Source organism: Pantherophis guttatus, chromosome 6 (assembly GCF_059756535.1).
Source record: "Pantherophis guttatus breed Tessera chromosome 6, ASM5975653v1, whole genome shotgun sequence".
NCBI classification, from domain to species: Eukaryota; Metazoa; Chordata; class Lepidosauria; order Squamata; family Colubridae; genus Pantherophis; species Pantherophis guttatus.
Window position 1 is genome coordinate 35,228,203 of NC_142068.1, and position 26,154 is coordinate 35,254,356.

Consider the following 26,154-nt stretch of genomic DNA (forward strand, 5'->3'; position numbering starts at 1 on the left):
AAAACTGGAAATGTTATTAAAGCTATATCATTATTATACATTCGTCAGTGTATAAGAAATTATGACCTGGGATAACCATAACAACAAGTCAGCCGATGGGAACTGTTTGGTGACAACAGTTGTGAGCTATGGGAGCCGGCTCAGAGCCTGGGCGTGGCTTAGCTTGACTGATCTGTATATATATAAGAGTTGGTTGTCCTTGTATTATAGCTTCTGTTGCTTCTGTGATTCTGTAATTTCTGGTTCTGGCTTCTGCTTTTTGTCCTTGTATTTGTCCCACATTGCAAGAGCTGCGTGGGTATTGTATACATGCATCATGTTTTATATTATTGTTTATAAACAAGTTTCTTCTATAAATGAATTATTTATTTATGTGCTGGTTGGATTGCTGCAAACTCTAACAACGTTGTTACATGAAATGGCATTTATCTTATATAAAGATAGATGTACATAGAAAAGAATTCCATCATCCCTTATTGATGCACCAGTTTTTAAGAACATTCTAAAAGAATGAAAAATGGGAATATTTTCAGGCAAACATTACATTGATCAACATGTGCAGAACAGGTACCAAAAAAACAATTTGGGACCTCATCAGATAAGCACACTTATAGAACAAAAAGACAACTCTATTACTATTTAATTCAGTTTTCCTTTTCTGAGATGAAGATATGCCACCAATTCAAATATGAATCCACTTTTCTATTTTTTTTAAAAAAAATCCTAATGTATTCTAACTATCTCTGATAATTATCTAATGAGAAGGGTTTAATATTTCTTCAAGATCAAGGCTTGCAGAAGATAGAGACATTTCAGGTATCATGAAATCCTAAAGAAGACAGCTAGAGATGATAAATTGTTAAAAATCCAACAATGTAAAAACAATTAATGCCTGAAGTAGTGAGTCCCTGAAGGCATTTTCTGTGGCAGGATAATAAGGAAGAATTTTAATAAATTTAAATTTATTAAATAAATTAAATTTATCCCTGACCTTCAAGTTCTTTTGAAGATCCCTATTTTGTGTATCTCATGTATACCAAACTTTACACCAGAACTTTGGTCTGATTTGATGATCACTTCTTCTTCTGTACCTTTTGAATCCATCTGCAATCATGGTCTTTAAGAATCCTGCTTCTCTTGATTTTTTGTCAGCAATAGATCTGTTATGCCAGACATTATAGCGAATTATTTAATACAAGTAAAATATAGGACACTTTAATTTGACCTTCTCAGCTTTCAAATACTAGCATTTTTAGATATTAAATATCAATTTATTATTGATATAAAATTAATTGAATAATTTTAAATAATTTGTAATAAATTTTATATATTATATTATATAATAATTAATATATAATATTACATATTATATAATTATTATATAATATTAATTAAATATTAGATTAGCATTTAATAACAATACTAAAACTGTTAAATCTTAAGTCATTTGCTGATTTAAACAATTGTTATATGCCAAATATTTGCATAAAATTGTGGGTTTAAATATTCATACTGTAAACATAAAGTACTCTATGAATATGGGGTCACTGAGATAGTATCCAGAGAACAGTTTACATAAAGGCAAACATAAATGTTTGAAGAACATTTCAGTTGTGATACAAAGATACTTTGAAGCTGCTAGAGCCAAATTCTTTAATTACCCAAACTAGATATTACTTCATAAATCAGGCTAAAATCTCTTATTATTTGATATAACACAGCCATCCAAATGTTACTACATGATGAACAATTCATTTACATACATTCATGCTCTGTTCGCTGATGATTAACTACATCATAACATTTCTAGCTTTCTGATATTTCTTAATATGATACAGTTAACTTTTGTTATGTGACACAGCATATTAATATAAAATGCCATAGCAAAATTAGATTTTAATATTATGTAAAATTCATAATTATTAGTTCTGCTTTTGATCACCTTAGTTCCTAAACCATAATCAACTGAATTAACAGATTATAATTTAAGTATTTTAGAGTATCAGGGGAACAATGTCATTGTATCCAAATTCATTTTTAATTAGTGTTGTTATTTATTTCCCAATTGACCTTTTAAAAGTAACTAACTAAGGACCTGAATAAGTGATTTTAGTATTTGACATTACCAAAATTGTATTATTAGTCCTACATTTAAAAAATAATAATATGAATTGTTAATAAACTAATTCAAATATAATGTATATTTTTAAAAATCACATTAAAAATGAAATACATTATTAATGGGCCTAGAAGTTAAAATAAATTTGTGATAGCATGTCTACACACTGTAAGAAACAATATTTTCTAGCTTGATAAAGTGAGTTATTTTACAATGGGGAAATTTAGCAGAACTGGGATGCTATCGATTCTGCATTCAAAAATGTGACCTCATTAAACATCTGTTCACCTGTTGATCTAAATTGGTCTGCCAAAATGCCAAATTTGCCCAGGTGGGCATTTTAATATCTCAGGATTATGCACCAATTGAATCCTGATTCCTGGATTAGAAAGCCCTGCTCACGGTCAGTTGCACCTGTACCTAGATCAGAAGCTCATGTTCACAGTCACTCATGGTTTGATTTGATTACTATATTATGCTCTGTGTGGGTTTGCCCTAAAAGAGTATTCAGAAAAATGTGATGGCACAGAAGTTATGGGCACATGTCATTTGGCACATGTGACACCACTCCTCTGTGAGCTTCATTGATTGCTTGTATACATTTTGATTCCATTCTGGGTGGTAGTAGTTACCATTAAAGCCCTTCATGGCTGAAGGAAAGGTTATTTATGCAACCATCTCTCTCTGATTGTATCCACTCATCCTGTTAGATATTAACAAGATATTAGTTGTACATTAAGAGAATCATATTTCAGATCCTATCTATTAGAGCATGTTCTCTGGCACGACCAGAAGACTTTTCTGTCATGGCTCTGAAAATATCATATTCCCAGAGATCAGACTCACTTCTAACTTGTTGGCCTTTTCACATCGCCTTGAAGACTTGATTTTGTTGACAAACCTCAGGTAACTGAAGGCAATAGCTGTTATGATTGATTAATAACTGTTACAATAATTGTTGTTACTTATTTTTCTCATCAGAAAATATTTAGCGGGGGAGGAGACAACAATGGAAATAACAGTGATGAATTAAACCAGGGGCCCTGGGCAGAAATTTTGGGAACTAGGCAGTGGAAGAGGGTAGAGGGGGGAGAAATACCTAGATTGAACAGCCAAGAAGCAGATTCTGACAGAGATAGAAGTCCAGGAGAGGAATTTGGGAGGCAAGTTTTTTTTTTAAAAAAGCATAGCAATTAAAGTATTGAAATGGGCAAGGGATGATGGATAGATGATTTTTCTTGTCTGTTGTTTTGATTTGCTTTCCCTTTTCTCTCTGTTTTCTTTCTTTCTTTCTTTTTTTAGGTAGGTGACATGATTAGAAGTTAGATAGGATAGAAAGAAAATGGTGGGGGGTTTTCAGTAAAAGGTGCAATGATTAAAAGTTAGAATAAGTGATAGAAAGAAGAGAAGGGGGAATTTTAGTATATACTCTTTTATATAATAAAACAAAAGTAACAATAAGATAAAGCATGGAATAATTGAATAATGACAGATTGCAACTTATTATAATTGTGTATCATTATTAGAAATATATAAGTTGATTGAATCTAATAATTATGATTAATTTTACTAGTTTTATTTGTATTAGAATGTTGGTCACCCAGGTGCCATGCTGTTCATGCATTGATTTGATATGTTTGTAAAAAAAAAAAAAAAAAAAAAACTTTTAAAAAAATATTTAGCCACTAAAAGTAATCCACATGAAATGTGTGCTCATATAAATTCACTAAGAAATAAGGTGGAGGGATAAGGTAAAATTCAAGCAGCAGAAACTATTTTTTTCTGATTTCTTAGCTTTAAATTGTTTACTTCAGCCAAAAGGTTTTATATGTTTTATCTATCCACTTATAAATTAATTTGTCAGCAATATTCTTAACATTTTAAAAAATATCAAATGAAACATTACATTTCTAAAAATAGTATTTTCTTTTAGACAGAGCTATCATTTATATACTGCTGATGGAGCTGAATTATTTTAATAAATGCCTAGTTACATTGTTATCAGATTATAAATAAAGAATTCAATTATTTAAATATGATTACAGCAATCACATAATATAATTTCATGGACTACACTGCTATAACACAGCATTTTCAAATTGTACTTTTTTCTCATAGTTTTAAAGTACAATTTCTATCTCTCTCATCTAGCATGTTTAATGAAAGATGGGAATATGGATTGCAGAGGTAGGAATTTTAATCAGAAGAAGCTAAACATAGCAAAGAGACCTTTCGGAGCATAGCTATCCTACATTTCACACACACATAATATAGGGAAAGAGTTATATGTGTCCTCTATCTTATAAATCAGCTTGCTTTCCATGGATGCAATACTATCTGTGCACTGAAATAAAAGTCAACTGCCAACTTTGACTTAAAATAGAGATTTACTGTAGGAGGCCCCGCTTCTCGATTACCTGAGGCTCTAAAGTAGAATAAATATAATTTATTTTCTGTCCGATTGTATTAAGATCTGTACTGCTGTACATAATGTTGCTATATAGTTCTTCTGTTCAACTGGGATGTAAAAAGGCCACAGTTACTCTACTCAGCCTGAAGAAATCTTAAATTGTACCAAGATTTTGAAGAGGCAGTTATATTGGCTGGTATGATTCAGATAATGATGATTTAAGCAGTCCATTGTTATCTTAATAATCCTGTTGTTTTCTAACCCAGTTATATTTTACTCGGGTTTTTTTTTTGTTGTTTAATTTTATTCCCAATATATATACATAATTTTTAAAAGATGCACATTCAAAGCTATAACCAGAGTTTTGCTTTTATTTCTCCACTGTGTATATTTGAGCTTTGCACCAAATAATGTCTTCTCCTTTGCTTTTTATAATAAGGGTCACAATGAGACACAACATATATTGGATTCTATTAATAAAAACTACTATTACTGAAAGCTATCTTATTTGTTTTTAGTACATTCACAAATGAACTAGCGTTATGCACAGGAAAATCAATAAAGCTTGTTTATAAAATAAAGAAAACAGAATACAGATTAATCGTAAACTTTTTTTTCTCAGAAGACAAGTCAACAACCCCTAAATGGTTCAATAAAATCTGAGCAATAGTTGCCTGGCTGTAAAATGATAGATTTGTTTTTCTCTTTATTAGGAGGTTTTCACTGATTTGATTGAGAAAATAAATGTGTATATGTATAAAATAAATGTGTATATGTATAAAACATGGAAAGTACACGGGCTTGATTTTTTCATGGGGATTGTGGCTAACAGAATTTAGAATATAACTTTTGGTTTATTCTACCTGAGCAGCAAATAATAGAATAGAATAGAATAGAATAGAATAGATAGAATAGAATAGAATAGAATAGAATAGAATAGAATAGAATAGAATAGAATAGAATAGAATAGAATAGAATAGAATAGAATAGAATAACAGAGTTGGAAGATACCTTGGAGGTCTTCTAGTCCAACCCCCTGCCCAGGCATGAAACCCTACACCATTTCAGACAAATGGTTATCCAACATCTTCTTAAAAATTTCCAGTGTTGGAGCATTCACAACTTCTTCAGGCAAGTTGTTCCACTTATTAATTGTTCTAACTGTCAGGAAATTTCTCCTTAGTTCTAAGTTGTTTCTCTCCTTGATTAGTTTCCACCCATTGCTTCCTGTCCTACCCTCAGGTGCTTTGGAGAATAGCCTGACTCACTCTTCTTTGTGGTAGCCCCTGAGCTATTGAAACACTGCTATCATGTCTACCCTAGTCCTTCTCTTCATTAAATTAGACATGCCCAGTTCCTGCAACCGTTCTTCATATGTTTTAGCCTCCAGTCCCCTAATCATCTTTGTTGCTCTTCTCTGCACTCTTTCTAGAGTTTCAACATATTTTTTACATCATGGCAACCAAAACTGAATGAAATATTCCAAGTGTGGCCTTACCAAGGCATTATAAAGTGGTATTAACACTTCACTTCTTTTTTAACATACATCTGTCTTTGTTTTTTTAAAACAAACTTTGTTTTTTTCCCAGGATCACCTTCACTAATCCTAGGAAGGGCATCACTGCTTTAAAAGAGCTGCACATAGAATGTTACATTAGGCTGACATTCCAGTGCACCGTTTTGTAACTGAATCTGCAGTTTGAATTTCTAATAAGTACTTCATCCCCACATCTGTTTTCATGGAAAATGAAACTTGGAAGATGTATCTTTATATTTAGTCAAATAATTTTCATAATAATTTTCAATTTATTTACTTAATAAAACTAAGTATCTGTTTCAGTTCTCCAAATGGTTTTGCTACTGAATAGTAAGTAAAATCATGAGTAGTCATGATTATTGATGTAATCAGGACTGTTTAACTTACATATATTGGTTTGGAAAATAAGTCTCACTTATTGAATAAAGTGACTTCAATAGACTTTATTCCTTGGTAATTAAACTAGCTTTCCACATGATTTATATTTAACCACAGTGGAATTCACGTTCAAGTAAACACATAGGTTCTTAACACTGTAAACTAAAACTAAGTAAAAATAAAATATTTTCTCAGTTGTTGAGGTCTCATATAATTGTGGAATTTTTAATAATACTTCACACACCTAAGGCCTCTTAGTTGCATAGGGAAGTATTGTTTGTGTTTTACTATCCCAATTGGCTATTTTTAACAAATTGTTTACAAATTAAAGGATGTTTCAAACCAATTTCTATGATTTGCCTTAGTAATTTTACTTTTTCCACCAAAATTTGGTGGAAATAGTCTAAAAAGTTTATTTGGTGCTTATGTTAATATTGGGAGGGAGGGGGATTTGCTCTATAGTTATAAATTCTTGTTCTTAAAAATTTAACATTGCTTCACAAAGGACAAAAGTGAATTAAAACTTATAGAGTAACAAAAGAATCAAGTTTGCACATTCTTGATTCCTAGATTAGTTAACACAAATAGATCTTCAGTCAGCAGAATTGCAGCTTGGATTTGTGTCTTCTATATTTATCCTGCCAAAGATTTAGCATCCTAAATTATCTAGCTATGTGGCGCAGCATAATTTCATTCACACTAGATCTTTATTGGGTGGATGGAGGTCAGGATAAAATAAATTGCATCAGTCTATTTCTGTGATCAATTGATTGCAAGGTCAAATGCAGCTTAAATTCAGGGAAACGCTGGAATGCTAGAGACTAAGGACATTTTCTTAAAATCAATGAGTGCTTGAAAAGGTGTGATAACTAGAAGCTCTGGGCTATTAACATCAGCTGGTCATTATGGCCCTTGAAATTGTTATAGCTTTTATAACCTCTCTTATCTAAAGCAAACAATTAAACACTTTAATTACATTATAGGGATGACAGAATATAATTGAAGTTATCAGGAAGCAATGTGGCTACGTTAATGTGAGTTAACATGTCACTGTTTACCTATGAAGTTGCCGTGTAGTTAACACAGACAAGAGTTATTACCAGGAGCTATTTAGTTAGAAAAAAGAATGGCTTTTATGAGTTTTTAAAAAGATCATGCTGTCTTTTCTTTTTGTTGTAAGTATAGTAAATGCATGTTGATAACACTGTAGGCTCTTCTCTTTGCATATATAGTAAATGTAGTCCATTTGAAATGGACTTTGAAAGCAAGGACCTTGAAAAAGCAGATTTAAAAATAATAATGCGGAATGGAGACCAACTGTTGAAAAGGGGAACCTACTGACTGTTGCAAATCTCTTGTGTAAATTTCTTCAGTTCTTTGAATTTTAAACATTGAATATGTTATTTAATATATCTACATAGCATCAAACAAGCAAGCAAAAGCACTAGCAAATGCTACACCCTAGCAAGGGAAAATATGAAATTCTGAAAAAACAAATACCACCCAATCTGCTTGATGTGGCCATATATACAGATGAGCAAGGAGTGAGGAGAAACAGTCCTGCAATCCAGGTAACATCCCTGATTTTCTCATATAAGAGAGGAAAACAAATAAAGAACAAAAGAAGTAGTTGTCAGGCCTGGAGGCCATCTTTCTCTTTAGATCTTCAGGGCTGCCACATTTAGTGATGTGGGAAAATGGGAGGGGGGTTGCATGGAATAGGTAGAGATATATAGCCACAACAACATTCTTTTCTCTGGGAGTCAAGGACATTCAGCCTGCACCTGGAGAGGCGTGACTTGGAGGCATCTCCAGTTGGGATAGGGCATTGATTGGACTATGTGATGGACATGTGGGAGCAGGGGAAGGAACTTTGACTTTTCTTTGGGTGGAGAAAACCTTTCAGAAGCTTTCAGATTATGGTTTTCCCAGATGTGCCAATATGACATCTCTAATAAAGTGGAACCTTGAAGGAATGCCTACCTCTGAGTTTTACTTGGTTGAGGGTGATACTTGGAACCCTGACAGTAGTATTTTTCTCTCTTCTTACTTTCCTATGTTTATAGTATATTCTTTATTCTATAAAAATGCATTTCTAAAAATTATGAGCCTACTCTGGTCAAATTACAGGAAATCATCTAATCAGTAGGAATTGATCTTTACTTGAGGAAGAGTGTACATAAATGGAGATAGACACAAACAGAGAGAGTGAGTTTAGGGAGCAGACTACTCTTGCATTCTTTTGCCTGGAGAATACAAAGCTATCTTGGTGAAATGATATTAACAATAGTGATAATCTCTAGTCAATCCATGAGAAATTATAACTATAGGTTAATAGATGTTTTTTCAGAGGTGCCCTGTGCGTAAAACAATAGAAATAATACTATTCTGGAAGTAAGAGCCAAGCTACTACATGCTATTTCCTGTCTCTCCCTCTCCCCCATCATTTTATCTTTTTCTTTATCTTTCAATTCACAGAAGACATATATTCCTGTAGGCTGACTAGAACAGTCCTTGTCAAGTCCAATTGACCATATATGTTGTTAGATTTTCTCTATTATGAGCTCTCCCTACCTTGGTCTTCCAACTATGCACTCTTTGCCAGTGTACAATTGGTAGGAGTGTCTGCCAAAAATTGGCTCTCCTATTTGAGTAACTAGAAGCTACTCAAACTATTCAGCTAAGTCATACATATAATTGAAAATTAGGATTTTAGACAAGGATTTTTAAAGGATTTTTTTTCAACAAGCAGAATAACATTTTTAATGGGAATATTTGTCATAGCATGGGTGTATTTTTTTTTTTCAAGCAAGCAAACAACTCTCCATCCACAAATCCCTGCTTTTTTCTAATAATCATCTTTGGATTTAGTGGATTGTCTATGTGGAGCCAATAAGCTTGGTGGAGCCAAAAAGCAGGCTTTGCTTTTATCACTCCCAGACATTTCTGATGGATGCTTTTAGGCTTTAAGCTTTCTCCCACTGCTCTTGCCTGGTCTCTGCTTGACATATCCTCTTGTTAAATCATTACAATTTGCAATAGGTCATTTATCTTCTCAGCTACTTCTGACAATCCTCCTGTGTATTGAGCCCCACTAAACAGGGAGACTGTGATGATAATGCCAGAGAAATGTCAAGGTCCAAAGAGTTCAGTAATCACTGCAAAATGACTGCATTGAGGAAATAATTTGTTTGGGGTGGCATTCCACTAACGTGTCTTTTTAAGCACTGGCAACACTCAACTATTTTACACAGCTGAGCTGACAGCATAGGCCTTCCTTTAGCGTGGTATAAGTTAATTTAGTTTTTAAAAAGTTTCCCAGAGGTTAACTTTATATAAAAATTTCAATGTTGTATATTTTATATATTTTCCTGGAAGGAAAAATCCAGATAGGCTTCTATCAGAAGTATGGCCAAAATTAATCTATATCTTGTTTTATTTATTTTTCTTTTTAGTCAAGATACATGAGGTGGGGGAATGTGGGTGGACTCCTCAATGTACTATAAAAAATCATCAGTAGCACATATAATTAAAACACAGGGCTACTAATTAAAACAACATGCCATACAGTAAAAGCAGCATCAATAATTAAATTTCAGTACCAGTTTCAAATATACCTCTTCCTCCAGTCATTTTGTTAAGTTGGACAGAAGTACAAGTTGGATTCAGAGGTGGCAGGGACACTTGAGGGCACATTGTTAGCACCAAATGGAGAAGAAAATTCCAAAATGGCAGCTGTTTTTACTTTATTGGTTATGCAAAGGTTTTTGACTGCACACATCACTACCAACTGTTGATCGTCCTTAGAAAAATGGGTGCTTCAGACTGTGTCATTGACCTAATGAATAATTTGTATGATGATAAGGATGTTGTCCAGAACCAGGACAATCAGGAAATTCAGGAAGTTCAAATAAAAATTTATTGCAAGCTTAAGCTGCAACAAAATCTGACCAACTAGCAGTCAAGGAAAATGAGCAGGAGATAAGACAGGAATTCAAGGTGCAGGGTCGGCTGGCATGATCTCTTGCAGGGATGTAGGGACTTGTGACTTATAATGTGTTTAACCCCTCCCTTGGGTTCAGTCTGGTTATCTCCTACAGATGTAGTTTGTAAGTTATAGTTTAATATACTCCTCCAAGGTCCCTTCCAACTCTGTTATTCTGTTATTCTATCTGCAAGTTCTGCTCTATGTAAAGAACTCTTCAAAGATACAATACATTCAAAAAGAATGTTATTGGAAATTGAGAAAGTATCTGCTACTTGTTATTGGAAATAGAGAAACCATCCTGCTTCTTTTCTACTATTGAAATTCAATCCATACTTGAACATCCATATTACTTGAAATCTTTTTTGAAATTCCACAGACTTTACCTCTACATAATTAAAATGCTGCATCATGTCATTTTCTCATTCAAATATATTATGATAATTTGTAATAAATTTGCTTTTAGTTCCAGTGAGCATTCAAAAGTCACGTATCATATACTTATCATTTTTCCATATTCTGGATTGGTGTTTTTTTCTTTGATCACTTACTATTTATTTCCTTGTGTATGCTCTTTTTCAGAGCTAAAGAAGTAAGCATCTGACTCATTTAATTTGAAAATGTTTCAGAGAACACAATTTGTGTATTTATGCATTCTGCTTATGTTGTATGTATTCTGTCTATATCTGTGAAACTCTAAACAGATTTTTTTTAAAAAAAAAAGTTTGATGATACAGAACTTTCATACCATTGAAGTTTGTATCACTGAAGGCACACTAATGTCAATTGTTACCTTAGTACTGGAACACATAATCACAGCCATAAGGAAATCTCATCTGATAAAGCCCATTTTAGTTGAGACGATAGCAAGGACTTTTAGTTTGTTTTGCTTATACATATGCAACTTTGAAATTGGAATTCAGGTGTAGAAAGAATAATAAATTACAGGGGCTATTAAATTGTGCAAGTCTTAATATACTCCATACTCCATGCAGCCAGAAAGACAAAAAGAAATAGGAGGTAAGTCTCTTGCTTCCTTGAGGAGTATATATCTATGCCAATGAAACTAGAAATATAGAATTGGAAAGAGCCATTTATGTCACTAAATTCATTTTACTGGTTCATGCAGGAATCCAATTCAGAACATCCATCACAAATGATGTAGCATTCTCATGGTAGAGTATTGGTAGATTATCATGAAACCAGAACACTAAGTGGCATATTTGAGGTTGGTATTTGTTCATATAAAATTGAATTTAATCTTTTTCCTTAATTATTTTGCCAATTCAACCTTTTTTCTCCAGCACATGGCATATTATTACACTTCTGGATTATTTAAATCCTCTGCAGCAAATGGAGATAGAAGAGATTATTTTAGAGGATTGAAAGAATTTATGAAACCCACAACAGCTTCCATTCCTTTGATGGTTTAGAAATTACCTAAATATATATAAAAAAACTTATTTTAGTCTGCTCCCTTGTTATGGTAGTATTTCATTTTGTGCATCACTTTGAGACCCTGTAGCAAATAGTATAGTAGGTTGTTGATGTTGAAAAAGTTGTTTCTCTTATCCCTTTTTCATACTCTACATTTTCTCAAGATTTCTGTAGACTCAAGTTTGCATAGTGCCAATGTCCAATGGCATGTGTTGATGGCCACAGTAGTTAAAATGCAATATTGCAGGCTAACTCTGCCCACTGCCAGAAGTTTGATCCTGACTGGTTTAAGGTTGTCTCAGACTTCCATCCTTCCAAGATCAGTAAAATGAGGACCTAGATTGTTGGGGGCAACATGCTGACATTGTAACCCACTCAGAGATTGCTGTAAAGCACTATGAAGCAATATATAAGTCTAAGTGCTATTGCTGTTGCTATTCAATGGCATGTGAGTTGGTCAAAGTTGTACCAATAAGCAACAGAGAATCAGGATTTAGAAAGGAATTATTTCTATCAGATGAATACATGAGCCATAGCTTAGCTTCCATGTAGGCTAAGAGGGAAATGTTGGTGAAAAAAATGTTCTGTAGTTCCAGCTTGGAGAATACCACATTGCCACAACTCTAAGTCACCAGAGGAACATGCTATTATATGGAATAGATTTTTTTAAAAAACATTCTGCATTGTGCTCCTTAATGCAAACAATATAACAAGAGAAAAATATGTGAGAATATTTATTTATTTTTATTTTTTATTTTATTTATATTTTATTTAGTTTGCCAAACATATACAAGATAACAGATATAAGTATAAACATGGATATGAGCACAGGTAATGAGTACAAATAAATGAGACAGTAGGACAGGGATGGTAGGCACGCTGGTGCACTTATGCATGCCCCCTTACAGACCTCTTAGGAATGGGGTGAGGTCCACAATAGACAGTTTAAGATTGAAGCTATGAGGATTTGAGGATATAACAACAGAGTCAGGTAAAGCATTCCAGGCATTGACCACTCTGTTGCTGAAGTCAATATTAATAGAGGCTTCAGCTTGAAAGCCAAAGAAATAATAAAATAATTGAAGAAAAGTTAGGAAAATGTTAGCCATCTTCTAGGACATTTCTTTCTGAAAAAGTATGTGGTTTGGGAATTTTATGGTGGCTCCTATCCTATGATGCCATAAAAACCAGATTTAAAAAATCTGCATTAGAAAATACCCTTTTCCATAGTGAGGAATTCTGCATGTATTGTGACTAAGCTTTTCCATTTAGGACAGGATACAAAATAATCCATGGAAGGGAGAGTCTTTGGGGATCAAAAGAACTAGTGCACACTTGACTAATTGTTGTTTGGTGCAGCACAGAGGAGGGAAATTGCTGTTTCTTGAATAAGTACTTGGTGGTTGCTTTTAATTATTTTGTTCTTGTCACAAAGCTTACCTAATTACTATTTGAGAACATTCTTTGGCTGATGTGTCTAGATTTTATACTATCCACTTTCATGTTGATATGCCTTAAAATAGGAAATGGGCTAGGTCAATACACTGTTTACATCTTCTCCAGATTTAACTGATTACGGAAACAAAGAAAGGTTTAAATGGTATTTTCCTTCTCACTGCTGAAGTGCAATTTCTCTTGAGTTTAGAAGAATGTTAGAGAGATCAGAATAGGATTGTGGCTAGGAGTCATCTTTATTCAGAAAGAAGCAGAGTTTAAAAAGCAAATTTGAAATTACCTATTTCCATTTTTAAAAAATTTCAGGTTATACAATAATACATCATTAAGTAAACATGATAATTATCTGCCTCTTGGAGCCATGATTAACCTGCACACCATACAATATTTTTTTTTTATATATCTGTCTTCCAAATTGTCAAATAATAATGGGAAAATTCTATTTATCCATAATAAATAGTAAAGTTTACAACATTCAGCTTAAATATGAAGCCAGAATATTATTGCATACTCAAGGACTTACATTACAACTAGATATTTCATTAACCTGAACTATAAAGAATGGTGGATTAGTTTACTTGCACATAACCCTGAAAATCTTCAAAGCAGTCTCACAACTGCCTAACTGGCCGAACATATATAACACCTGCCAACAGAGAACATACTTTAGTAGAAGAATTAGGCAATTACTCTTAAAGTTATGAGTACAATATCTGTACTGATTTTATTTTTTAAACATGGCAAAAAATGCCAGAATCTGAAGCCTGTTAGAAGTAGTAAACTGCATTGAATATCAGATTGGCTGTATTTCTATTGTCACAAAGCCAGAAAGGTGAAACTTGATTCTGATCTAAATCCCACTGAGTGTTCATTCAAGTATAAATGCAATAAATAAAATTTAAATTGAACAGCTTTGTTGGATACAATGTATAATGGATAAAATCCATGCTATATTTATCTCTGAGAATAAGTAGTACAAAACCTTTATAATAAAGCCAGGCTACACAGATTTCAACTGACTTCCTCCAAAAGTGTTCTTACCTACCTTGTCTGCTATTCCATATTCTTCTCCAATCACCTTCCTATTGAAAACTGTTAAGATTATCTTCTAAACTTTCTCTATTTTGATCCTGATATCAAATGGATGGTTTTTTGACTTTATTTCTGCAGTACAAACCGTTCTGCAGCAGTATCAAATTAACAAACATATATTCCCACCAATCCAGTTTTGGACATTTTAGGTTCACTTTCATCCCAGTTCTGTTCTGTTCTTATATAATATTTTAATCATTGTATCTCTATCTCTGGGTTATTGGGCTGCAAAAGAGAAACCATATTCCTCTCTTATACACAAAGATTACTAGTTTCCAGAAGTATCTGCCTGCCTTATGCCTGACTGATTCTTTCCAAGGGCTTGTCAAATTTTGACAAGGGTTTCTTATGTTCAAAGAGAACTAATCTTGTGCTAAATAGAGGTCAATTTAACTAAGAGAAATCAGCTTTGTCAGAGAAGTGTACTCCTTAATACCGCATATTACAATAGTAAACCAAAGCATAGCACTGTTGTTATATCTGGCCAATTTAGATTTGGCACATTAGCTATAGTTGTACAAACACTCTCCTTGTCACAGTTACTACCTGAAAATCCAGCGACATCTATAATCAATGAGCACTCCCAAATTACAAAGTTTCACAACCTCTTCCAGAGCAAGCCTTTATCTTGAGTCCAATTCTTTCTAACCAACAGTACTTCTGAGTTGTAGTTGAATTTTTGTCATATATTAAACAATTTTTTTACTAAGAGGAATTTGTTTATATATTGTCTTGATCTTTATTTGCTCCCAAAATCCATTCCAAACACACTTTCCAAAGGTACACAACCCCACTAAATGGAAAAAAAGGCAGTCAACTGTGAAAGCAAATATAGAAGAGGGAATATAAATAGAGTGGATACCTTCACACTTTCGCCCTTTAAAGTTCACTCAGTTTAACACTGATTAGAAAGAAAGCCACGTTTCCACAATTTTATGTCTCACTAATAGAATGAATGAAGCCATTCAGAAGGGAAAACCTAAGTAGAAAATTTTCTTGGATTCAAGCAATTTGAAGAATTTGAAGCAAGAAAATTCAAATAATAAGAAAATAAAAGCCAACCTGTTCATGATGTATAACCTAGAGAAGAGGAATTGCATAGATTATGGCTAACTGTGGCTAATGCAGAAATGATCAAGAGGCAGAACAATTGAATAATCCAATTTCAGCAAAATTTGCAGTTTAGAACATCTCAGAAACAATTTATAAACAGAGTTATGACCAAGTTGCCCAAATTATTCATTGTAAATTTTGCCAAAGGTTTGCATTAAGATCTTATGGGACTTTCAAATCCAAGTAGACAACTACCTTGTTCATTATATCCTTGACATAACAGTCACTGAAAAGAAGAAAGTCTGTTTCATTGAAGTTGCTATGCTGGGTGATGCTAGGATTGAGAAAAATTAATGGGGAAAAAATATGAAATACCCGGATTAGCATATTGAAATTGACCACTTATTGGGGAAAAAAAATCAGCTGTTATACTATTTGTGATTGGTACCCTCAGAGCAGTATCTAAAGGATTCCCTAAGCTTGTTTTATATCCTTAGGTATACCGGAATAATTCTTATGTCCTTGTTTACAGCTTGAATTATTAAGTTTTCAGAAGTCTTATACTGTGAATGTAATAGCAGATTATTCATAATAATATGCATTTGCAAACCTTAAGTCTAAGATGGGGCCATATTTCTGTCTGTCTGTCTGTCTCTATCTGTTTCTGTCTGTCTCTCTCTATATATCTCTATCTATCTATCTATCTATCTATCTATCTATCTATCTATCTATCTATTTTTAAAAATCTATCTCCATTCTATGGATGTTGAAATTTTCTGATTTAAATATGTTTAAAATGAATACATAGAAGTGGGTGAAGGAGTCAGATGTATTTGCATTTAATGCATCTATATATTCCAAGTATTAAAAAGCAGTTTTATAGACTATAGATTGCCTTAGAAGGCTTCTTGATGGGAGTATGGCAGATAGGACAATTTTGTCATGTGTAATCATATCAAAGGCCACCTATCTCAGCTTTTGTGCAGTTAGCCCCTGTCCTGTGGCACTGCTTATCAGATCTTTATAAATACACCCATCGATACAGTAGCTACAGCAGCACAATTGAAGCAGGAAAAATGCCAAATTTAGAGACAGGCTATTTCATGAGATAACTTCAAAAATTAAAGTATTAACTGTAAATGATCATTTATTAAGGAGTTAGGAAGCTTCACTTTCTTATTTCTCTAAAAGATAACAAGTGGAATAACGTTGATCAAAATGCTACTTTAGGAAGAAGGTCAGTGGCAGGTCCAGCCAAGCCAATCAAATAGCTCTTGCTGAAATCAGCACTTCCCCTCATTTAGCCAGATAAATGGCTCTTGATGTGGGCAATTTTGTGAAGAGAGGGTCTCATGATTAATTGAACTGAACTAATGGAAAGAAGGTTGGTTACTGGGCAGTGACTGACATTTGCAATTATTTTTGCAAGTTGTTGCAGGGGAACACCTAAAATCAAAGTTTCTGACTACCTATTTTATCATAAACCTTTTCTATTGCTTTAAAATAATGGAAATTCTAAATATTAGTGAGCTAATTCTGGTCTTTCCATAGAAGAGATCGTCTTCCATGAAAAGATGTTGCCATATAATATTAATTGATCTATCATATATATATATATATATATATATATATATATATATATATATATATATATATAGTGTCTAATTATAGCTTGTGATGAGAGGAGCTTAATTTAATAAATAAAGTAGTCTTTTTTTTACAGTGGCACAAACTGGCTCAAATAGAGTTAGGATAGTGGTTGCCTTTAATGGAGAGTCTCCAACGTTCTTCTTTTTGGATGTAGAATTTACAAAAGCTGGTTGGTTATAGATTTAAGGTTGAGCTCATATAACACCCATAAATAAGATACCTATATTCATTCAGCATGCCAGTTGTTTTTAAATCCTGGTTAGTATTGACGGACTTGATTATTTTATGTTTGGTAATTTTATGAGTCAGGAAATTGTGGGAACTCAAAAACTGAATTATTTCAGTAACTGTGGGACTACCTCATCTAAGAAAATATTTTCACTCTGAGCTTCATATACAAAATGTTTTTTTTTTCATTTCCTACAACCTTTCAGTGATTTGTGACAAGGGAATATGCAGGGAGAGTTATTCTGTGACTAAACCAGCCTGTGAAGTATCTTTCTATGATAAGAAAGCCTTTCTTATTTTCATTGGGAAAACAGCTGAATATCATCCTCTTCCAACAGACCTTTGGAGGATAAATTGGTAGCTCCTGCCAGCTGCTATATTCTGTCTTTGATAGTTATGTTTCATGGCAATTATATGGATTTATTAGGCATTTTTAAATTTTGTTTTATAATGGCTTTATGATGTTTGTGCTTATTATGAACTTACAAGAGTCTGTGATTGGGGTGGTATGCAATAAATATATAAACTGATTTAATTATATTATGTTGAAGCTATTTATATTTGATGAATTTAATAGAGGAGACTCTTGTCCAATCTTTAGGATTACCTGTTCCCTCTTTCTTAATGTGACAATGTAAAAAATTGTTCTTCCTTGTGGACGTTGGGTCTACACTGACCAATTACATGTAATATAAATCCTTGCTGTCAATATTGACTAGATATGCCATCAAAATATTTGCCAAGAAAATCTTAAGAGATGAGCATAAATATGAAAATCAAACGGCATTCAAGAATTGGGAAGGAGTTCTTATGTTTGCAAACATATTTTAATTAGATATCTTTAATGGTTCAATGAGACATTTCTTATAAAAAATAATTTGCGAGCCATATGATTGGCATACTGGCTCAGTTCTAGCTACTAGAGGAAAGCTTCTATATAACCATTTAGCACTCCAGAAATGATACAGCACTTATTTAGCTTGTGTAAAAATAATTACCAGTATTTTCATGGAAAGTGTATAAAATTTGGGGGTGGCGGGGAGAGCTGCCCGCCAAGCAACACTTTAATTCTTATGGAACTAAGTCCAGATAAATAGCTAAGAATTGGGTTAGTTATTTCTTCTTCCATCCACTCCAGATGGTTCAGATAAAGAAAACATGTTTTCTGACTTTGGAGGGTATATAAGCAGCAACAACTGAATGCAGGCTGGATCTATAGTCTAACTAAGGACAGGACAAAACATGTATTTGTATCCAGGCCTTATGGGTTACACTTCTGCCTTAGTGAAAAATTTTACATAACTCTGAACTGCTTAGTTTTGATACAGCACAACAATCCACATGCAAACATTTATTAATGAAATAGGTTTTCACTAGTCAAAACAGCAATAGATCTTGGAAAGTGTATGAGTAACATCAAGATGGTGATTGTGATCTCAAGTAGCTTAATTGAAGCTTAGTTGTTAACAGGAAGGAAGTTGATGTTTGATGCCTCTGGAAACCACCATATTGAGTAAGTCTGCACATAAAATTGGCAAAGTTTTCAGTCGCTTAATCCTGTAATAAAAAAATAATAAAGTTCCTCAGAGGCATCACTGTGAGAAACAAAGTGCTAGACTAAGATGGAGCTCCTGTCTGATCTTGTATACGATACTTACAGCACTTCTTCTCTTATGGTTGAATGGAATTTGTACACTAGGGTACTTTTTCTCCCAATGATCGGTGTTCCATATCTGTGATATATAGTATGGATAAATAAGACAACTATTCTATAGATATAACTCAGTGTACTAAGTAGCAGTAAAATAAATCAAGCAGCATGAGCACAGATTTAGAGATAACTCCTATGAACACAGTTTTAATGCAAAAATAAATAAATAAGCCATCTCTTTTCATGTACTGAAAAGCTCATTAATGGGGAAAGTTCTCTAGGCCTAAAAAAGAGCTTGTTAGCCATAGACTCCTTGGCTGCTCTTGAATTTCCTTGTAATAAGGCAGATGACTTAGGAATAACTGAAATTGCAAAGATGACAGTTGAATAGAAACATTTTCATTCGTAATGGATTCTGTGGGCCTTCAAATAACTAGGCCTATTATCTGCCATACTTACATGATTTTTTGTCTCCAACCTTCTAAAATTGTTGACAAGTGGAATTTTTTTTATGTCTCTAGCTCAGCAAAATGCTAGCATCTACTGAAATTTTTCATTGGACCCTGCAAAAATTGTACCCCAAATAGATATAATTATCTCATTTGTGAACATCCATTGAGGAATTGAAACTGGTAAACAATGTCTCATGATTTTGTAGAACATGTTCTCTTAAACAAGGTGACATAAGAAGAAATCTGAACACACAATCTCTGCAGCTGGGCATGTTAAGATATACTGTTTAAGTTTAATAAGGATTATTTTGAGATTTGGATAAAGTTATTTTTCTTCTTCTTTTTTCTCATCTAGGAGAACGCTGTTCACTCTGATACAATCTCTTTGTACATTGATGTGACCGTTTTTCACATGTGATCAAAATTCAGATGCTTGGCAACTGGTTCGTATTTATGACCGTTGCTGTGTGCCCAGGTCATGTGATCACATTTTGCAAACTTCTCACAAGCAAAGTCAGTGGGGAAGCCAGATTCACTTAACAACTGGTTACTAATTTGACAACTGCACTTAATAACTAACTAAATTACTAAATTACTAAACTAACTAACTAAATTCACTTAATAACTAAGGCAAGAAAGGTTGTAAAATGAGGCAAAATTCACTTAACAAATGTCTCACTTAACTATAGAAATGTTGGGCTCAGTTGTGGTCATAAGTCAAGGACTACCAGTATTGTTAAAAATGTTTGTGCACATTGTTTCTATTATTTAATGGAAAAAATATTATGTAAAACACTGGCCTATTGATTTTATAATTGTTGTATCATTGCCTGATAGTTATAAAGTATAATTCTCCAACATCATAAAATATTTGTTTCTAACACAAAGAGCTGGATAATTCCTAATGCATATATTTTTGTCCTTATTGTAGATTTTGTGTTTAAATATATTCTTGGTCTACTGATAGCGTCAGTTCCACCAGATTTCAGACAAGCATCAAAAGTCTTCATAATCCTCCATAACCACATAAACTCTTCAATAATTGCACAATTTTACTACACAGATGACTTATTTGTAAGGCTCGATCTCCAAAATGATCAGACTGTTTCTGAGAAGATTTAAAATCATCCGGTTTAGAAATGAAATCTGATATTGTAACTGTAATATTGGCTCCACAACTTCCAAGAAAACTTATTTACTCCTTATATCACAAAGATCGTCTCTATTATAGCCAGCCTAACAAAATGTTTTCTGTTTTAAAATAATAAAGGCTCCCTATACAGAATTGACCAGATTAAAGTGAAGAGAATGAATACCTCATGATATAATTATTTTTTCATTGCATTCTTCAGAGTACTGAAAAATTCTAAAGAATGATTTTAATGTGTTAGGCTTACAGTTAATATTGTCTGAAGGAAATGTTTCATCAACATCTTGGCTAAAGCACCTTGACTGTATTGACATAAACCTCCTTTATGTTACTTGCATGTTATACATGGCTTCAGTGATTCAGACAGCAATACTTTAAACAGAGAGGATCGTCTGGGCTTAATAAATTCAATAGTAATGAAAAGAAAAGGTTAGCTCTGAAAAGAAAATATTTATACTGAAAGTAATTACAGCACCTTGTATTTATGTAGCACCTTTTAAACCCATGTTCCTAAAAGTACTTTAAAAATGTAATTAAGGCAAAAGATTCTGTGCCAAATCTTTGGTTTTATCTTCATCACCCCTTCCAGACTTACTGTGTGGCCTTGGACAAGCTGCCTAAAATCTGATATTTATTCATTTTGGAGACCCTACTATTGTACATAACTAAAGTTTGTAACCTTCTTAGACCGGATATTATAAAAGCATCCTATAATGACTTTAGTATCTTTTATACAACGGAAAAGAAAAATAGGCTGAGTAACACATCCCAAAATTATTCTACCATCTTTGTTTCAAACATCCAAAGCCAGGCCAATAATTTCAGTATCACATGGTCTGGAAATCACCGCCACTAAAAAATATTTCAGGTTTGTTTTCTGTTTCTTGTATTAATATTGAAATTGGATGAGAATGCCATTACAACAGTACAATCATGTTCCTTTAACTTTTACCTAGAAAAGTGTTGCTAAAAATATAATTTAAATTTATTTTTGTACTTAGTTGAGAAATAATCTAGAATGGTAAAGAAGATTATCATAGTGCTCTTCCCCAATCCCATTTTAGTAGAATAACCAAGTAGACATAACTAATTTAATAGTCTTCTGCTTCACTGCAGATTTTATTTTCCTTTGTTTGTCTGAAGTTGACGAAACGTATCAGTAGATCAGTGAAAAGGAGACAGAGACAGTAGATGCTTCCATTATAGATTACAATTGGAAATCCTTGCAGCAGAATTTTCTTAGCTAGAAAGTGATTATGTACCAGCTTTTAGAGCTAATGCACAGGCCTGGATCTTCTTCCTATATAGCTGGTCAACATTATTTTCTTCTTGTGCAGTTAGGACCATACATTCTTATGCATTACTTAATAAATGGAATGGAACTGTTTACTTATCACATATTTATTTTTAATATTACTAATTGTAATCTCTCTGAAAGTTATCTATTTGTATTATGAAAAATAAAGAAGCAAATCAAAATCTGAAAGGTTTAAAGAATTTAAAGGCAGTTTTGCCATCTTTTAAAAGACATTTAACGCATGTTGACTCAATCCTCCTTCTATCACCTCACTCATTTTTTTACAAGAAACAATTGGTACATGTCTGTTTGTGACTACTTTTATGAATTCCAGTAACTTTTCCGGCATTTATATTCACAATATCACCAATTTTTTTTATCCTTGAATGAACCACATTATGTATTTGAAACATGTATATTATGGAATATTTAATAGGCAAATAACATATGAGGTTGCTCATTCAGAAACAAACTATTAGCTTCTGAAAGAGGGGGGGGGGACCTGGAAATCTTAGCATGTCATATACACCATCTTATTTCAATGGAACAACATTTTCTACTACAGTTATATTGTGTAGGGAGGTGATAGCTATATCTCACTTTTTATCCCACAGTTAAAAATTCAATGTATTATGAAATATTCCACAGAATCAGTCATGATGCTAGGCAAATTTGTGTCAACTCAAAGGCTTAATATTATCCTTTACTGTTACTATTACCTGGTAACAGTTGCATTTATACTTCTATCATCCTAACTTCATTTTGGGATTTTCTGCTTGGTCAACTAGACATTAGATCTGCTTTAAGACTTACAAATTATTGCCATCTTATCTAACATAACCTAAACTAAATCTAAGCACTTAAGTAGATGGTATTATTTCCTTTGAAAAAAAATCTTTGTACAGTAGTACATTGAAACCTAACATCTTATCCAAGGTGTAAAAATAAATCTTTTGCATTCCTTATGTTGAACAGTTCACATTACTTCAATAACGTTATTGAATCATGGGTCTGCACTTATGTCAAGTAAAATTATTACTTTTTGCTCTTATATTTCTCCTGAGAATAGTACATGTCCTTTTATATGAACAAAATAAAATGAAAATTGAAAAAGAAGTATTTATGTATTACTCGGATGAATGTTACAGTAATTTTCAGCTCTCCTGTGTTACTTTGACTACAAGATTCCTAATCATTTTGGAATTTGTTTCCATAGAGCACTGGAGCATATCAGGATTATTTTGGCTATCACTGACTAGCTTTGTCAATTGCTATTTTTACCTTCTTTTTGCCTTTTTTTTAATCGCTGAGGAACTCTGCTCTCACATTGTTTATTTCTTTACAGCACAAGCCCAAGTCACAGAAATTTTAAAAAATTCAGAGCACTATTAATATACACATAAATGTCTCTCTGTGTGTTTGAGACAGAGAGAGGGAGAGAGAGGGAGGGGAGAGAGAGAGAGACAGAACATCACACTTAGGCTATAAATAAAAAATTGAAACATCTGGATACTACATTGATTAATCAAGAATTGTCTGGTTTTGGTTCTACTTGGAGATTACTTTGTTTTTGTTTTTGCTTGAAACTGAAATAAATGAAAATTTAATTTTGGGATTGGTGATTAGAACTATGATTAGAGGAATACTGTGTATTATTGTTAATCTTAGAATAAGAGGTTAATGTATTTTATGTTTGTACCAAAGAAAGTCAGAAGTTATTCTTTTTCTAATTGTATTCTTTTTCTGCAATGCTAATTTTACCTTATTTTCCTGATGTTTTCTTTCTTTAATTTTTATTTTGTCTTTATATTTGTCTCTGTTAAAATTTAGCAAAAATTTAAAAAATCAGTGGAGCTTATCAGATAAAGAATGGATGTATTATTTCTGATTGCCAATGTGCATTCAGTGAATGTTGTAAAAGGATGCAAGAAGCAGACTCAATCTCTATATTTCAGCAGATACATGCTGAGTCCTCATATGGAAGGCTGGCGTATCAATCAGCTGTCATCACCTTACGGAAATCATCTATATGACTAGTGAAGTTCAGAAAATTCAGCTCTGCCCATCTCAATGTTTAAGTCCCATAGTCTTGAAGACTGTCCCGAAAGTGTTTTCCAAAGGCAACTGGACTTTCTTGGGTTTTTTTCCTTGAAAACATTTCACTTCTCATCCAAAAAGCTTCTTGGATGTTCTTTTCATCTTGGATGTTCTTTGGATGTTAGCTTGTTTGGCAGTTCCTTGATTAGAAAATTGTTTATTTCTTGATTTTTGGTCTGGTGTTAATCTTGGAATTAATCTACGCTCATTGTTCTTCGGGAGAATGGTGGCATATAAATCGCAAATCTGGGTACTGATTGCTGGTGGGGAGGTGTTTTGGCCTTTTTGTTCCCTTTTGAGTTTGTTGATTGTCTCTTTTTCATAATATTTAAATGTTGTTTATGCCTATATATCTATGATAGCTAATTAACAGGACAGACTTAACTCTAATTTCACCTGAAAAACTGTAACTGTCCTAGACCAAGTCAAAAATGCTAGGGAATTTCTAGAAACCTAGCACTCTTATAAATTAGCCACCAAACCTTTTTCCTACCTCTCAGTTATTTTATGAGCTATTGTTGTTCTACCCAATTAGGGAAAATTTCAAAATTACTAAGAAGTTTATCTAGGCTCTTGTGCTTATATACATGCGCATACATTCACAATGACAGATATAAAATAAATAAATGTTGTTTGTTTGTTTATTGGCTGCTCATCTTATCTCAGGGTAACTCTGGGAGCCTTACAATAAAATATCCATTAAAAAACTAAATGCCCTAATGATAGAGGAATATTTTCTAGTGAATATGGTATAATGATAGTGCATGAAGTAGGTTTTCATATTACTAAAGAAAATACTTTTAAATGAAGCACATACAAAATTGAAAGAAGTCTATCTCTTATTAATTTGAATGGGAAAATGTGTCTGCTGGTTTGGTTTCTTGGTTCAATTGTAAATGTAAAGTTCCAAAGAATTTTCAAGGGAAATCCCATGTCCAATGCATAGTAAATGAAATGTTTGTGAGCCTAATTCAATATATTGGTTTTAACATTTAAATCGTAAATGCCTTCTTGATCTGGGACCTAATTAACTCTTTGTTTCTTTCTGTTCCTCTATATTCTGTTCAATATCTCATGCTGACTTCTTGACCTTGAAGTCTGCTGGGCAAACTTGAAAAGAAGTAAGAGGTATTGCCAAACTGTATGAACTACCAGGCTTCCAACTATATATAGTTTTAGATCAAAATTATTTTATCATTCATTCATTTTTTAAAAATAGAAAGAAATAACACAATTATCACATTAACAAAACAAAAAAAGAATCATACTTCGAACTATAACAATAGCAGTTGTACAGATCTACTACTATTGAAAATAAACAGATTTGCTTAACAACCTTGTTCTATCTTTAATCCTGCATTTCTGTTAGATTAAAACCACTGTTAAACAGGTCAAGTAAAGATTAATATATCAGTGAATCTGCAACAAATCCCAGATTCCCAATGACTATTTGCTAAAAGTCTGGGCTAATTCTTGACACCAGTAATGATTGCAAAAAAGTTAAATCATTTTACAAAATAGGAAAGTGTCTTCTTTTTTAAAAAAATCCAGAATATAAAAGGATTTGTAAAGATCGATAAAAAAATGGAAGAAATGGAAATTCACTTTTCTAGAGACATCCAAAGAAATTATGTTAACATTTGACATTGTGGAAAAGTCAATTTATGGTGACTTTCAGCTGGATCGCCAGCATCGGATTTGCCTTTGATGCATGCTTGCTATCAGCTGCCATAGTAACGGGGAGGGAGGCATGTCATTGGGGTTTGGGAAGTGAGCTGGTGTGATGAAGGCCCATGTGAACAAAACGAGAGATTTGCTCTAAAGAATTACTGCGCTGCTGAGTGGAATTGTTTACACCCAGTCAAGGCCAACCGTCCTAGAACTCCAGATGGACAAAAGTATCTGAAGATGTGCTCCACATGAGCCTATGCAGGACATGGATTGGACATTCAGCCTGGATCCCTGGGGAGAGAGATTTAGGGAAACTGTCCACATGTAACATTCAGGCCTTTTGAATTTGCTTTCGCCGCTATCAATTCAAACTCAGTAAAAGTCCCTTTTCTCTACCTCAATGGAGTCAAGGGTTTTCTTCCTTGGGTTTTGAATGGAGGCAGACCTTACTGACTTTTATTCTAAGAATGAAAGAAATATTTTCTAATTAAC

At 33.1% G+C, this 26,154-nt stretch overlaps 1 long non-coding RNA gene across 2 annotated transcripts in view; it reads left to right on the forward strand.

Annotated features, from left to right (window-relative positions):
• Positions 1 to 26,154, forward strand: part of LOC117678390 (uncharacterized) — a 76,180-nt gene that overhangs the window by 3,820 nt on the left and 46,206 nt on the right. The window lies entirely within an intron of this gene.